The following is a 16197-nucleotide window of genomic DNA, read 5'->3' on the forward strand; positions in this document are numbered from 1 at the left end:
CTTCGATCATAGCATTCAGGATCCTTCACGTACTCTTTATAAGCGCTATATGAAATGTACTAGTATTAGGCAGGGCATTAGAACGCATATGAGAAGACAGTTCAGTCACTTACACTCTAAGGCAATCTTCAAAGGCCTTGTACCCTTTTAAGTTTGGCATTCTCAACGAATCAAATACGCAGGCCCTGCCATCCTGAGGGTCGATGATAAATGCAACCCAGTGACCCTCGAGGCCTTGGCTGCGCCATTGAAACAAAATACAGGTTACAATGAGAAATAATAATACTAGCTGGCTACCCACTTATCTCTACAGGCATGTCTTGCATTACATCATCCACCGTGATGTAATCACGACAACTGTTGTCACTGTCGGCTGGCGCAGCTGCTGCGGAAGGATCTTTATTCACCGGTGGTGCTGTCGTCATCGGCGTCGAAGAGGTAACTCCAGATGCAGCGCCACTCGCACCAACTCTTTCGCCGTGAAATGTCCAGACTGTGTAGCCCTCGATGAAACCATACATGATCAAATGAGTTTGCACCTCGCTGTCTCGGTGGGCTTTCAGGTTCTTGCAACGAGAACATGGACATATGGTTGTCATCCGCTTCAGTCTCTCACGGTGAGCTTTACCAGCCGCAATAAACTTCCTTAATTCAAAGAGGTACCGCGGATCATTCACTCTATCGATCCGGTACATCCATTCCGATCTATCCATCGTATCTGCGAACATTATCCATCACAATCAACATTAAATAAAGAAGAATTAGGAGAAATTGATGATTTTTACGTCCAAAATCATGAAAAAGAGAGGAAATGACGATGTGAAATATGAAGCATGCATCTATGATGAATCTAAAGTTAAAGAAATACATAACATCATTTTTTCCATTAAAATTGATCTAGATCTAGATCTAGATCTAAAGAGAACTCTATGTGATGGAAATAAAGAGAGAGGATGGAAGGAGAGAGGGAGAGCCTTTATAAACCTCTTATGATGTCCTCCTCCCTCAAATCCAAGCCCTTCAACTCAAATCAAAAGTTTCCTCAAATTTTAGGGCAAAGCCCCCCCCCCCATGAGTTTTGAGAGAGGAAGACCCGTGGAGAAGAAGGAGGGTCCGAGGGCTGTATATGTACAGGCTTTACCGCGGCGGGCAACATAAAACGCCCGCCTCGGTAAATCAAGTCTTTACCGCGGCGGGCAGTTTAAAGCGCCCGCTATGGTAAACCGTATTAACCGCGGCGGGCTATTCATACCGCCCGCCGCGGTAAATAACGATTTTCTGCGGCGGGCAAGTAAGGTGGCCCGCCGCGGTAAACCAATTTCCCGCAGCGGGCGCCCCGGTGGCCGGCCTCGCTGGCCGGCCACCGGTTAACCGTGGCGGGCAAAAAAGGTGCCCGCCACGGAGCGTGTTTTGGCCACGCTGCGCAAATTCATTCCTGTAGTAGTGGTTTGCACATCCGCGGTCCTCCTGTATGAGTGCACGTTCTTGGTTTTTTTGTTTCGCTATTCCGTCCTCCTCCGTCTACACTTCCAATCTTCTTTTTTTGCATTTTAGATTTTTTTAGCTTCTTTTTTTTGGCCCTTTCTTTTGGGCCGGTGGCTTTTTAATTTACTTATAAACATGAAAACAAATATAAATATGTTATGGTGGGTCTTTGAGTTATTTATTGTTTTTCTCTAAGAAATAAAGATTTTTGCCATCAAATTTGTTGGTATAGTTTTGATTAAAACAAAACTTATTTTTTTTATGAAAATCAGCAAATGGTCTAACTAATGAAACCAAGAATAAAATCTTATAAGTAGTTTGTTTACTAATCATGTCTAAATAAATCTATCTCTACGATCCTTGACGAAGTTTGTTATGTAAAAAATTGAGAGTGGTCTCTCACCACAATCATTAGGGTACAAATCAATTCTTGGCACGTCAGCAGCTAACTTCTCGCCAACTTTAAATAGAGATTAGAATTACATATTTTATGGGTTTTCAAAAAAAGCCACGGAACTCAATATTTAACTATAGTAACATTGGATAGTATGAAACTTTTAGCCAATTTTGTGCCGGGGGTTTGGGGCAGAGCGAAACACCCACATAATATAGATATGTCGTTGTTTGCTATTAATATCTGCTAGGTTTTTTCGGTTGCAACGCACGTAGAGATGTGAATCCATGCAGCAGGTGTCCATGGGATCCGTCCCCCGTGAAATTCCCCAACCCCCCCCCCCCCCCCCCCCCCCCCCCCCCCCCCAACAAATACGTGGGCTTATCTACGCCGGTGAGATCGCCTGGAATAACTGGGCCTCTTCGGACCCGTATGTGATGGGAAACTTGGGCCGTTGGCCTGCTCCCTCAACCCAGCCGCGCGTACCGGCGTACGCCGTAGGCCGGCCCGGCCGCCATGGTTGCCGAGCGGAAGCAGCAGCAGGTTGCCACAAAAAGTGACAGGCCACCGCGCCTTGTCCGGGGAACTCTGGAGTCCGGACCGGCCAAAGCTGGCAGATCGCTGTCCCGGGTCCCGGCCGTGCTCTTCGGTCTTCGTCAGGTTGCTCCATGCCAAAACAAACCTCTCGATGATCGCCCATCGATTGGCCTTCTGATTGATGAGCAACTTGAGCTTATCGTCTTCCGACAGGGACAAACAACTTCAGTTAGGCGCGCGTGACTGTAGTATTGGAACTGCCGCCGGCGATCGGCCACGCGGCCTCAGACGGCGCCACGGCGGCGGCCATATTCCGGCTGTATTCCTCGTCCATCCAGACTCCTGAGCATGACGCTACGGTGTCGTCGCCTACTAACTCACGTGTGTGGCGCATTCGGCAGCGCACCAGTTCTCGATTCCAGCCAAATCCAGTGATCTAGATTATTGTGTGAAGAAGTGCGCCAAATCTACATCGTATACTGAATTACTGATGGACATGTGAACGACAGTAAGTGCATAAACATGGATCGACAGATACGGTGGCGTTCATGGCTGATGACACTGCCACGGGCTCGCTCATGATGTACAATACAATACAAACACAGTGAACAATCATGGTCGATCGTTCGTTCACATGGCGTCAAGCAAGCTAGCGCTGAGAGGCCGGAGATCAAGCCGCCGCCGCCTCGGGCATGCTCCCAGCTGACTCCCTGTCGTCGACCTTGATGTTGAGGAAGTCGATGGTGCGCTCGCCGAGCGCGAAGGCGTCCCAGAAGCCGTCGCCGAAGGCCTTGGCCTTGAGCTTCCTGTACATCGCCGGCCTGTCCTCGGCCACCAGCTCCTCCGCGGGCTCCAGGTCCTTGTGCGGCTCCGGCTGGTAGAAGAGCACGAGCGACATCCTCTCCCTTCCGCTCGTCACCACGCGGTGCGTGGGCGCCCTGAACACCGCGTTGCTCATGATCTCCATCTCCTCCCCGACGACCACCAGTAGCTCGTCGCTGGCGAGCACGGGCACGTCCACCCACCGCCCGCCGTTGCCGTCCCTGAGCAGCACCTGGAGGCCGCCGACATCGCGGTCGAGGAGGAGCACGGTGACGACGGAGTTGTCGGTGTGGGGCTTGGAGTTCCGGGCGCGGGCAGGGCGGGCAGTAGGTGAACCGCGCGTACGTGCCGCCGTTCTCGCCGACGTGGTCGAGGAAGAACGCCTCGCCGAACCCAAGCAGCCGTCCCATGGCCATGAGCGCGCTTCGCCACCTGCTCGCTGCCCAGGGCGTACTCGTGCAGGAGCCCCGCGAGCGACGGCGGCCGGGGCGGCCAGAAGCCCAGAACTGCGCCCGCCGCTCCTCCTCCTGCGCCATCTGTCCCTGAGCCTGATGCACCAGTGTCGATCGCGCTGCGTACACTTGGGCTAATAAAGAATTTGTTTGATTGGCCTTCGGTGTCTGCGTGCCAATTCATATAGAGTGAAATTTTTGTATTTTGGTCCCTTTTGAAAATAATTTTTACAAAAAGACCTACGTCAAAACGTTTTCTGAAAATAGACCATTTTTAGGCGTCTTAGAACATGACGCCGAGGTATGGGGGTCGGCGTCGACTGACACGACGCCGAGGTATTGCCACGTCACGGACGACCAGGGTCGTCGGCGACACGGTGGCGCGTGGGGTCCGAGACGGCGTCGTGTCAAACAACGCCAAGGGCCCAACCTCGGCGCGGCTGGACTGCGCGCCTGTAACAGAACCGACCAATTATACGAAATTAAGTAAGAAAATCATCCGTCAGAGCAGACGATTCAACAAACTTAAGCCCGTATAACCCGGTAGTCCATGAAATCACGAAGGATTTCAAACCAACTTCCATTCTAGCCAAGATCGTAATAAGTTTAGCGGTCACCATCACATATTACATAAAAGTTTGCATCTCAGATACATCAGAGTTTAAACATGGTTATTACAAAACAAGTTCGAATAAAAGTAGCGGAAGCCATTTGTTCAAACCACACACACTCTCACACGGAGTTCAAATACAGTGCCAGCGAATGATCATCTCCAACAAAAGCATGAGACGAGACGTAAGGAATGACTATGCACATGGTCCTAAGCATCACCCATCGCAGGATAAAGGCAGTTGATACAGTAGCCGTAATACATCTGCCCATCTGCAACAAGTGGGAATAAAACCCTAAGTACGAGAAGATACTCAGCTAGACTTACCCGACATAACCGAAAATAAGTGACACCAAGGATTATGAAGGCTTTATAGTAGGGTAGTTGACTCATTTGCAAAGAAAGCATTTTTTGCAATTCAAGAACCTTTCTAAAGACATTATTGCCAATTTAATTAATTATAACATGTCGACTAGATTTGCACCTATACTAGAGCAAACATGTGATTAAGCAGATAATGATAACCAATGATCATTAAACAACTTCCATACTGTCATATTCATTATAACTGTCCAAGTGTTCCATAAACATTTACTACGATGAAGTCACTCAAGTCAAGTGCTCACTATCCAGGAGCGATGGCGATTCGAATCGATTCCTAACCAGCTGGTGATTTATTCCTTACACAAACCTCACTCACCCGCTAAAGTGAGATATTGATCACCGGGTCAACTATCCAGGAATCTCGAGTTTGCCAGGAACCACATGTACCCGGGGGCCGACCGACTGCACTTTGGTCTTATCATCTTGCCCCCGTGTCCTACCACACCTGCTCCGGCACAGTGCGCTGCGGGCAATCTACTCGGCCCGAATAATCTCCCAGCTTCGCGGTCGGAAGGTACTTTATCCGGCCAGCTAAATGTAAGGCATGCGTTCAACATGACTCGAGGCCCAACAACGGTCGGTCCTTAATCGACACAGACGAAAAGCACTACAGTCCAAAACTCTATAAGTCTCCGTCCGGTTTCAACTTCATTTAACACTTAGTTATACCATGACTTCATAGTCATCCAAGCAGATCCAGGTAACCACCTATAGCTCGTAGGTGACAGGAAATCACCGACTTCTATCGGTCTAAACCAGCTAAGCATTGACTCGACTGTGGATACCAGGGTAACAAGGATATAGTATAACAAAGGTAGACAAGGTATAATGCAGCAACAGTTGCAAACAACTCCTGAACGTAATGCATCAATTAAAGTAAAGCATTTAATTAATAATTGCAAACCGAGAGAAAATGCTCCGGGGCTTGCCTCTCTCGAAGGAGCTTGGGCGGTGATCGGGGCACTCCGGAAGTTCCTCAACGTCCTCCTCGTCGGCTTTGGGCACTTCCTGCGGCTGCACCTCGAGCTGCTCCTCGGGCTCCTTGGGTATAACGACTGGGTTCTCGGTTTGCAATCCTGTATGATGCAATGTGCGTAAGCGCTTATGCAATCGGTGCATCGAATGAGATGAATACAATGGATATGTTTGAATGCAAGGTAGTCAACATCATCCAAGAACATATACTACAAGCACATGTCATCTACTGCATTCTCTTCTACTACTAATATGCTAAATCAACACATCTTATTAAATGTTTCAAAGATACACCAAAGCTTTACTAATTTCTTAATCACACAAAAAGCAACACTTAATTAAACCCTAATTAATAATAGGTTTGAATAGCAACATCTATTTTTATTATTTAGAAAAATCTTAGAAAATTACTACAGCACAGTACTACCCTAAATAGTCTACTATCAGATTTTCATAGTATTTGAATAAGTGGCTTAGCCTACACAAAAATAACAAGCTATGGCATGATTATGAACATGAAAATACTTTGTACTGTGAAAAGTGTCAAACAACAGAGTTAGCATTTTTCCTATGATCTTCATAGCATACAATCACTGTACAAAAATTATCACATACATGTTTTATACAAAGTTTGCTCTCTAGCTAAAATAACAAAAAATCAGCCATTAAAGGCACTTGAACTATACCTCAAAATTTTTATACAGCACATGCATGACACATATTTTTTCTAGGAAGTACATTACATAAGAAGATCAACAAACTTGGAATCATATTTTTCTGAAGCCAATAAGTTTTTCTACATATTTTTCAAGTTATCAGCAATATCCATAATTAAATAAAGTTCTACAGAAAAGTATCTCAAAAATGACATGCAATAATTTTCCCAAGTAGATCTGATGATAAGGAACCTAGCAAAATTTATTTCAACAGATTTGGAGCAAATTTGAGTATCCAAACATTTTCTAAACTATTTCTATTTTCAAATAATAAAGAAAAATTGAAAACGAATCCTCCTATTGATACTGGGCCGGCCCGCGGGAATCAGCCGGCCCACTGCCACCCTTGGCCTGCGCGGCCCGAGCGAAGGGAAGGGGAGGTGGCCCGGCAGGGGCTTCGGCCCATGGCCTCTTTGGCCAAGCTCGGCCGAGGCGAAGCCATGTCGACGCCGTGACGTAGCGGCGGCGTGGCTCGGCCAACGGGGCCGGCGGCCATTGCCGGCCATGCCAGGGCAAGCTAGCGGGCGCATGCGGTTCGCGCGAAGCTGGCGAATGCAGGCAGGTAGCTAGGCAGGGAGGAGAAAGGGAGGAAGTGTGCCTTCCACGGCGGCCGAGCACGGCGGCGCCATGGCCGACGGTGGCGAGGCGCTAGAAGGCGCTACCTGGGCTCAACAGTCGGCACAAGCGCGAGCACCACGTGCCGGAGAGTGAGGCGAAGCTGCTGGCGCACGATTGCTGGCCGAGGTGGAGGAGAGGCGGCGAATTTGACCGGCGGGTGCGGTGGCGCGGCGAGGGGGAGAGTGAGTGAGCTCGGCGCTGGCGGAGAGGAGAGGCAGCGTGGGAGAGTGCAAGCGAGCGTAGCGGCTTCTGCAGAAGTAGGCGGGCGCATGGGCACGGGTGCAGGCCGGCTGCGATGCGCGGCGGCGTCGACGGTGCATGGCCGCCACGCGGCGGGCTTGCCCTGCCATGGTCGGGACGCGGCGCGACGCGTCAGATGGCGGGCGAGCGCGGAGGCAGGCCAGGCGCGGCGCTGGGCTGGACTGGCAAGGCGCATGGCGCTGGCGCAGGAGGCTCGCGGCTGCAGGCCGGGCTGGCTTTGGCCGTGGGCCAAAAACGAGGCGGCGGCCCGCGAAGTGAGAAAAGCCCTTTTTCAATTTATATTTTCAAGAAATTTTTAAATGCCAGCTTTCAAATATCATTTTGAGCAAGAAAATGACATCTTTTGAAAATGTACCAAAAATGAAAATTGATTAGAATGTAATTCTCTACAACTTTGCTTTTATGACCAAAGCCAAATTCTTGATAGATTTTGAATTCTAAAATTAAAGTCAATTTTAACTCAAACCTTAATTTTGGGGAATTATTTTAAAGCAAAATTTTGAAATAATTTGAATACAAACTTTGCTCCAAGAATTGAACTAAATAATCCTAGATGATTTACAAGCATAACCAAACAAGTTCTACTAACCTAGCGAGCAAAATCAGGGCAAAACAACTCTAACAAGTGTATGCAACATTCAGGTTTCACAACATGTTTCATATGTTTCGAAGCAGTGTTTCAGTTATTATTTTCATGATTGGGCATATATGATTAGGATGCTTGATGATGCATGATATGCATGATTTGCAGTGCCTAAATGTTGGCATAACACCGGGGTGTTACACCCCTCTCCCCTTATAAAAATCTCGTCCCGAGATTTGGGTTACGAACCATTTGTTATAAAAATCTTCATAAGCTTTTTGTAGATACTCTCCCGTTTCCCAAGTTGCATCTCCCTCATCATGATGATCCCACTGTATCTTGTATGTTTTCACCACACTATTCCGAGTAGCACGTTCTTTAGTGTCTAACACACGGACTGGTTGTTCATGGTACACCAAATCTGATTTGAGTTGGATACCTCGAGGTTCTATTCTTTTCTCCAGAACACGTAAACATTTCTTGAGATGTGATACATGGAAAACTGGGAAAACGGTACTCATTGTCTCAGGTAACTCTAACTTGTAGGCTACCGGACCTCTTCGTTCTAGGATCTTGTATGGTCCTACGAATCTAGCGGCAAGCTTTCTTCGGACTCTAAACCTTTTCTTCTTCATTGGCGTGACTTTCAGATAAACATAGTCACCAACTTCAAACATAAGGGGTCTCCTTCTTCTGTCTGCATAACTTTTCTATCGTGATTGGGCCGCTTTCATATTCTGCTGAATAATATGAACTTTCTCCTCGGCTTCTTCTACAAAGTCAATGCCATAATACCTTCTATCTCCAGGCTCGACCCAATTCAATGGTGTTCTACATTTTCTGCCATATAAAGCTTCGAAGGGAGCCATCTTGATGTTTTCTTGATAACTATTATTATAAGAAAACTCAGCTAATGGTAACCATGACTCCTATGATCCCTTAGAAGACAACACATAGGCTCTTAACATATCCTCCAAAACAGCATTCACTCGTTCAGTCTGACCATCTGTCTGAGGATGATAAGCGGTACTGCGAATCAAACTAGTTCCTAAGCCTTTGTGTAAATGTTCCCAAAAGTGAGCCGTGAACTGTGAGCCTCTATCAGATATTATGGTCTTTGGTATACCATGCAATCTCACAATTTCTGTGATATACTTCTCGGCATATTGAGGTGGTCGATAAGTTGTTCTGACAGGTAGGAAATGAGCGGCCTTGGTAAGACGATCCACAATCAACCAAATCGAATCATGTCCTTTTTTAGTAGTGGGCAAACCCGAGATAAAATCCATACTGATATCATCCCACTTCCAACTAGGGACTGACAAGGGTTGTAACATACCGGCAGGTTTCATATGAATGGCTTTAACTCGACAACATGTGTCACATCTGGCAACATATGCTGTAATTTCTTTCTTCATTTTGGTCCACCAATAACGAGATCTTAGTTCTTGATACATCTTACTACTTCCGGGATGAATAGATAGCTTAGAAAGGTGAGCTTCATCCATGAGTTTATTCCTAAGCTCTCGATCCTTGGGAACCACAAGACGGTCGTCAATCCATAACACGCCCTGTTCATCCACTTTAAAGTGCTGAGACGACTTTTCTTTTATTTTCTCTTTGATGTGGAATATTCCCTTGTCGGTTTTCTGGCCTTCTATTATCTTACTCTCTAAAGAGCAACTAATCTGAATACTATGTAATACAGCAGGATGCATCAGATCGAACCCATCTTCAAGTAATGGCTGCACATTCAAGTAATGTGACTTTCTGCTCAAAGCATCTGCCACTACATTGGCTTTTCCAGGATGATATTGCACATTCAAGTTGTAATCCTTGATCAATTCCAACCATCTGCGCTGTCTCATGTTCAACTCTGGTTGGGTAAAGATGTACTTAAGACTCTTGTGATCCGTGAAAATATTGCACATATTACCAAGTAGATAATGTCTCCAAATTTTTAGGGCATGCATAACTGTAGCAAGTTCAAGATCATGTGTTGGATAGTTGACCTCGTGCTTCCTCAATTGACGTGAGGCATATGCAATGACTCTCCTTTCTTGCATAAGAACACAGCCCAATCCAGTCTTCAATGTGTCGCAAAACACATCAAATGGTTTCTCGATATCTGGTTATGCTAGAACAGGAGCAGTGGTCAACAGTTTCCGCAAAGTGTGGAAAGCTGCTTCACACTCCTCTGTCCACACAAACTTGTGATCCTTCTATAGCAGACTTGTCATCGGTTTGGCAATCTTCGAAAAGTTTGGTATAAAGCGACGGTAATAACCGGCTAGTCCTAAGAAACTTCTAATCTCAGGAACTGTGGTCGATGCTTTCCAATTCATAACCTCTTGCACCTTACCTGGATCGACTGAAACTCCATTTTCTGACAGAATGTGACCAAGAAAAGGAACTTTCTTCAACCAAAATTCGCATTTGCTAAACTTAGCATATAGTCGATGATCCCTAAGTCTGGTCAAGATAATTCTCAGATGTTCTTCATGATCCTTCTCGTTCTCGGAGTACACCAAAATGTCATCGATGAACACCACCACAAACTTATCCAATTCTGGTATGAAAACTGTATTCATCAAAAACATAAAGTATGCAGGAGTATTTGTCAAGCCAAAGGACATGACAAGATACTCATACAACCCGTATCTGGTGGAAAATGCAGTTTTTGGTATATCCTGTGGCCTAATCTTGATCTGATAATAATCGGATCTCAAATCTATTTTTGAGAACACTTTGGCCTTGGCTAACTGGTCAAATAGAACATCAATATGAGGCAAAGGATACTTATTCTTGATGGTTACAGCATTGAGTGGCCGGTAATCTATGCACATTCTCAACGTGCCCTCTTTCTTCTTCTTCACAAACAAGGCGGGACATCCCCATTCAGACTTGCTTGGCCGAATAAACCCCTTTTTTGATAAATCTTCTAATTGCTTCTTCAGCTCAGCTAGTTCATCTAGAGGCATTCGATAGGGTCTCCTTGAAATCAGAGTTGTTCTAGGGATTAACTCAATTCCAAACTCAATCTCCCTATCCAGCGAAAGACCAGGTAGCTCATCCGGGAATACATTCGGAAACTCACACACTACCGGAATCTGATGAATAGGAATGACTGCCGTAGCACATGTAACACTTATAAGGTCTGTTCTTCGAGGCAATGGTACTTGGAAAGTACCCTCACCCAGGGGATCCTTAAGGGTAAGTATTCGACTTCTAGTATCTATGACTGCTCCCCAATCCTTCATCCAATTCATCCCTATAATGACATCCAAAACTAATCCAGGCATAACTATCAAGTTCACTCGAAACTTCCTACTACCTAATTCAAGGGTTGCCCCTCGAACCATCCAGTTGGTCAAAACATCAGCCCCTGCTGAACTTATACGGTAACCATAACCCGATTCTGTGCATAGTTGTTCATGTTTCTGTGCAAATGCTTGACTCATAAAAGAATGCGATGATCCAGAATCAAATAGAACAACTGTAGGGTTTTCGTTGATAGGAAACTTACCAGCAGTGACGGGCTCTCCCTCAGGAATTTCATCCACAGTCGTACTATGCACCCTAGCATTATACGTCTGCTGCTTCTTCTTGGGCGGATACAGACAAAACCTCGAGAAATGGCCGAGTTGATCATAGTTATAGTAGGGTCCCCTCACTGTCCCGGTAGATCCCATAGCTCCCTTGGAACTGCCTTGTACCGCAGTTGCGGCTGCTTTGTTGGGCTGTACTGCCATCTTGTAAGGCTTCTGGGGTCCACGGAAATTCTGACTTCTCTGCTGAGGTGGCCTGAACCTCGTGCCAGGTGTCGATGGGTGATATGGAGGACGACCTCCCATAGGTGCTCTAGCTTGGGACGGACCACCTTCAAGGGCTCTCTTGCGTGTCTTGGCTGCGGTGCTGGCGTTGTTATTCTTCTCCTGCTTCAGACAGTCGCTGATGAAGTCATTGAATCTGACGTGGTTGTTGGTACCAACATGCTTCATCATTTTTGGATTGAGTCCCCTCTTGAAACTGGCTATTCTCTTAGCATCTGTGTCAACCATGTCGGGAGCATAGCGACACAAGTTGTTGAAGGCATGCAGATATTGCGTCACGGTCTTGGTGCCCTGATTTAACGCCAAGAATTCTCCCAATTTCATCTCGGTCAGCCCGGGTGGAATATAAACTCCACGGAAGGCCTCAGCAAACTCTCTCCATGAAATCTGAGCATTTGGAGGGAAGGTGGTGCGATGGTGCTTCCACCACATTCCCGCTGGTCCTTGCAACTGAAGTGCAGCATACTCCGTTTTCAACACCTCAGTCATCCTCAACACACGGAATTTATCTTCCATAGTGTTGATCCATTCCTCAGCATCGAGTGGCTCTATTGGTTCCTTGAATACTGGCGGCCTGGTGTCCATAAAATCTTTGAAGCTGCTATATTGGTTCACCCCAAGGCCACCACCCTGATTATTACCACGTTGAACGTTGTTGGCAATGGTGCGTAGAAAATCCTCCATGTTCTTCTGGGATTGTTCCGCGTTGCGCTGACTCCCGAGCAACTGTGCGAGGAACATCTCGGGGGTAAACGGGAGAGGAGGTGGCAAATGCGGTTCATGGGGAGGTTCATTGTTGTTGCCGTAGTTTCCACCACCACCACCGGTCCCCGCACCGTTAGCACCGGTCTCAGCGGCCTCATACGTGGTTCGGCGAGTGTTTGTCATCTGCATATTTCAGCAACAAGTAATGATTGAGTGAAGCTATAATAATTGCGAGTGAAGGAAAAATTATGCCGTACTGAATTTACTGGAGAGAATAAATTCATACAATAAAATAGAGGCACAACAATCGCATCCCAATTAAAATAACAGCACTTAATCAAATTACTTCAACGGCAAACATCGCGTCCATACAACCAAATTGCCAGCATACATACACTAGACTTTGATGCGTTCAGATATCGCATTCGTAATCAAGTTCCAACCACATGCCAAGTCTCATACGTTCGAAGCAACATACAATAGGTTACATGCCAACAAAAGAAAGGTCATCGCGACAGGACCTAGATACTAACGCAAGGCAACTAGCCTACTCCTCGGGGTCATCGTCGGGATCAGAGACGTCACCATCGCCCCCAGGTGAAACTACAGGCTCGTCCTCGTTGTCGTCGTCGATGTCCATGCCCGCGGTGTCTAGTGGAGCATATGGGCCAACCCCATTGTAGAGCGCGTGAAACTCCTCGTGCAGGTTGCCGTTGTATTCCTCTAGCTCATTGACCCTCTGCAGCAGAAGGTCCCTCTCGTCCTAGGCTTCATTCCTTTCCTAAACCAACTATCCAATCATGCGGTCTACATTGTTGTTGGCTTAAGTCAACGTATGCACCCGCTGCATAGCTCTATCACCTCTCTCAATCGCCTAGTCTTGCTGTAAGTTCATATCAGCCAACTGCTCCTGCAAGCTAGCTATAGCACGTGCCTGTCTCTTCTTCTGCTTTCTCCCCTTGAGCTTATCCTGACCATGCAAGCCAGTCAAAGTCTAGTAGGTACTCTCGAGACCCTCATACGCTCTGATGGCGGCGAACATAGCACTCATAGAATGGTTATCGCTAGCCTGTCCCTCAGCTGGACCTCTGACCAAGGCGCTTCCCTAAGGCTGAACCCAAATGGTATCATGAGGATCATCCCTAGGAAAAGTGCCAGCTAGAGCTGCTGCAAGCTCACTAGGAAATCTGCTCATAATATCCCTGATGACACGGAAGGCTGCTCCCTCTGCACCCTCAGCGGGAGTGCAACCCTCAAACTCCAAATGCCAACCATCCCAATCTGGAGCATCACCGAGAGTAGGAACCATGATCTCTACCACTGCAAGTCCATCCTCTGCTAACTGGCTCTCATTCCAGGAGTACACCGGCTCCTGACCCTCTGGGTACCCCACATCATGGAGCACTCTCCAAAGCAAAGTCGGCATGCCAAACTCGCTCAAGAAGGTGTCTGTGGTGCAGTGCTCCCTCAGGGCCAACGGACGTCGAGGTGCTCTTCCTCCGATGGACTTACGAGCGGTCTGCTTCGTGCGGGCCATCTGTAGCAAAAGTTCTTTCATTACCCCGGGGAAAACATATTTTAGGTGATACAACTTTTATCAAAAGGAGATAATTAATTTATAAGGGGAGGAATGCATGACATGAATGAAATGCACAAGTAATATGATGTATGTACGTGCCGTACGTTCTCACAAACTTAGGAAATAAATAATTTCTAACTATAAATTCAGTGGCAAACAAACGATCTCTCAAATACGTAGCTAATACGTTCTACACGATAGCGTTGTTATGTACCTACAGAAAATTCATTTCAGCCCAATTCCCAATAAATGCATAAAAGCAGTAAATTTTATCTACACGCTCTACATGAATCCCCAGATACATGTACAACGGTAGTAACTACCCGAATCATCGTCCTATTGACGGCATCGCCTCAATGGACGGAAGACCCATACATGAGATACCTTTGTAAAACATGCGTAGAACATGTAATTACTCCAGCATCATATAAGTATTCACCCTAGATCGGCGGTGTATCCGATCATGCTCTCACAACTCACACTTACCGAGGCATAGAAGCAATTGATCCATACATTACCACTCAAACAAGTGGCACTCATACAATAGCACGCCGTATGAGCGACGAAAGAGAAATATGATGCAAGAACCCCAAGTCAGTACTTAATTAAGCCACCTAAAGTCCTTAACTAGGCATAAAGGATATGACCACTGGCACACTTTATAGTTTGAAAATCACATTTTCCAAATGCCTTTTTGTTTTAAATACACTTGTGAACAGTAACACGCTAAACCATGCTTTGATACCAGCTGTAACAGAACTAACCAATTATACGAAATTAAGTAAGAAAATTATCCGCCAGAGCAGACGATTCAACAAACTTAAGCCCGTATAACCCGGTAGTCCGTGAAATCACGAAGGATTTCAAACCAACTTCCATTCCAGCCAAGATCGTAATAAGTTTAGCGGTCACCATCACATATTACATAAAAGTTTGCATCTCAGATACATCAGAGTTTAAACAAAGTTATTACAAAACAAGTTCGAATAAAAGTAGCGGAAGCCATTTGTTCAAACCACACACACTCTCACACGGAGTTCAAATACAGTGCCAGCGAATGATCATCTCCAACAAAAGCATCAGACGAGATGTAAGGAATGACCATGCCCATGGTCCTAAGCATCACCCATCGCAGGATAAAGGCAGTTGATACAGTAGCCGTAATACATCTGCCCATCTGCAACAAGTGGGAATAAAACCCTGAGTACGAGAAGGTACTCAGCTAGACTTACCCGACATAACCGAAAATAAGTGACACCAAGGATTATGAAGGCTTTATAGTAGGGTAGCTGACTCATTTGCAAAGAAAGCATTTTTTTGCAATTCAAGAACCTTTCTAAAGACATTATTGCCAATTTAATTAATTATAACCTGTCGACTAGATTTGCACCTATACTAGAGCAAACATGTGATTAAGCAGATAATGATAACCAATGATCATTAAACAACTTCCATACTGTCATATTCATCATAATTGTCCAAGTGTTCCATAAACATTTACTACGATGAAGTCACTCAAGTCAAGTGCTCACTATCCAGGAGCGATGGCGATTCGAATCGATTCCTAACCAGCTGGTGATTTATTCCTTACACAAACCTCACTCACCCGCTAAAGTGAGATATTGATCACCGAGTCAACTATCCAGGAATCTCGAGTTTGCTAGGAACCACATGTACCCGGGGGCCGACCGACTGCACTTTGGTCTTATCATCTCGCCCCCGTGTCCTACCACACCTGCTCCGGCACAGTGCGCTGCGGGCAATCTACTCGGCCCGAATAATCTCCTAGCTTCGCGGTCGGAAGGTACTTTATCCGGCCAGCTAAATGTAAGGCATGCGTTCAACATGACTCGAGGCCCAACAACGGTCGGTCCTTAATCGACACAGACGAAAAGCACTACAGTCAAAACTCTACAAGTCTCCGTCCGGTCTCAACTTCATTTAACACTTAGTTATACCATGACTTCATAGTCATCCAAGCAGATCCAGGTAACCACATATAGCTCGCAGGTGACAGGAAATCACCCGACTTCTATCGGTCTAAGCCAGCTAAGCATTGACTCGACTGCGGATACCAGGGTAACAAGGATATAGTATAACAAAGGTAGACAAGGTATAATGCAGCAATGGTTGCAAACAACTCCTGAACGTAATGCATCAATTAAAGTAAAGCATTTAATTAATAATTGCAAACCGAGAGAAAATGCTCCGGGGCTTGCCTCTCTCAAAGGAGCTTGGGCGGT

General features: G+C 46.2%; 1 pseudogene; it reads right to left on the reverse strand.

Annotated features, from left to right (window-relative positions):
* Positions 1–3011: 3011 nt before the first annotated feature.
* On the reverse strand, positions 3012–3874 carry LOC136525685 (flavanone 3-dioxygenase 2-like; annotated as a pseudogene).
* Positions 3875–16197: the final 12323 nt, after the last annotated feature.

The sequence above is a fragment of the Miscanthus floridulus genome, chromosome 19, assembly GCF_019320115.1.
Source record: "Miscanthus floridulus cultivar M001 chromosome 19, ASM1932011v1, whole genome shotgun sequence".
Classification (NCBI taxonomy): domain Eukaryota; kingdom Viridiplantae; phylum Streptophyta; class Magnoliopsida; order Poales; family Poaceae; genus Miscanthus; species Miscanthus floridulus.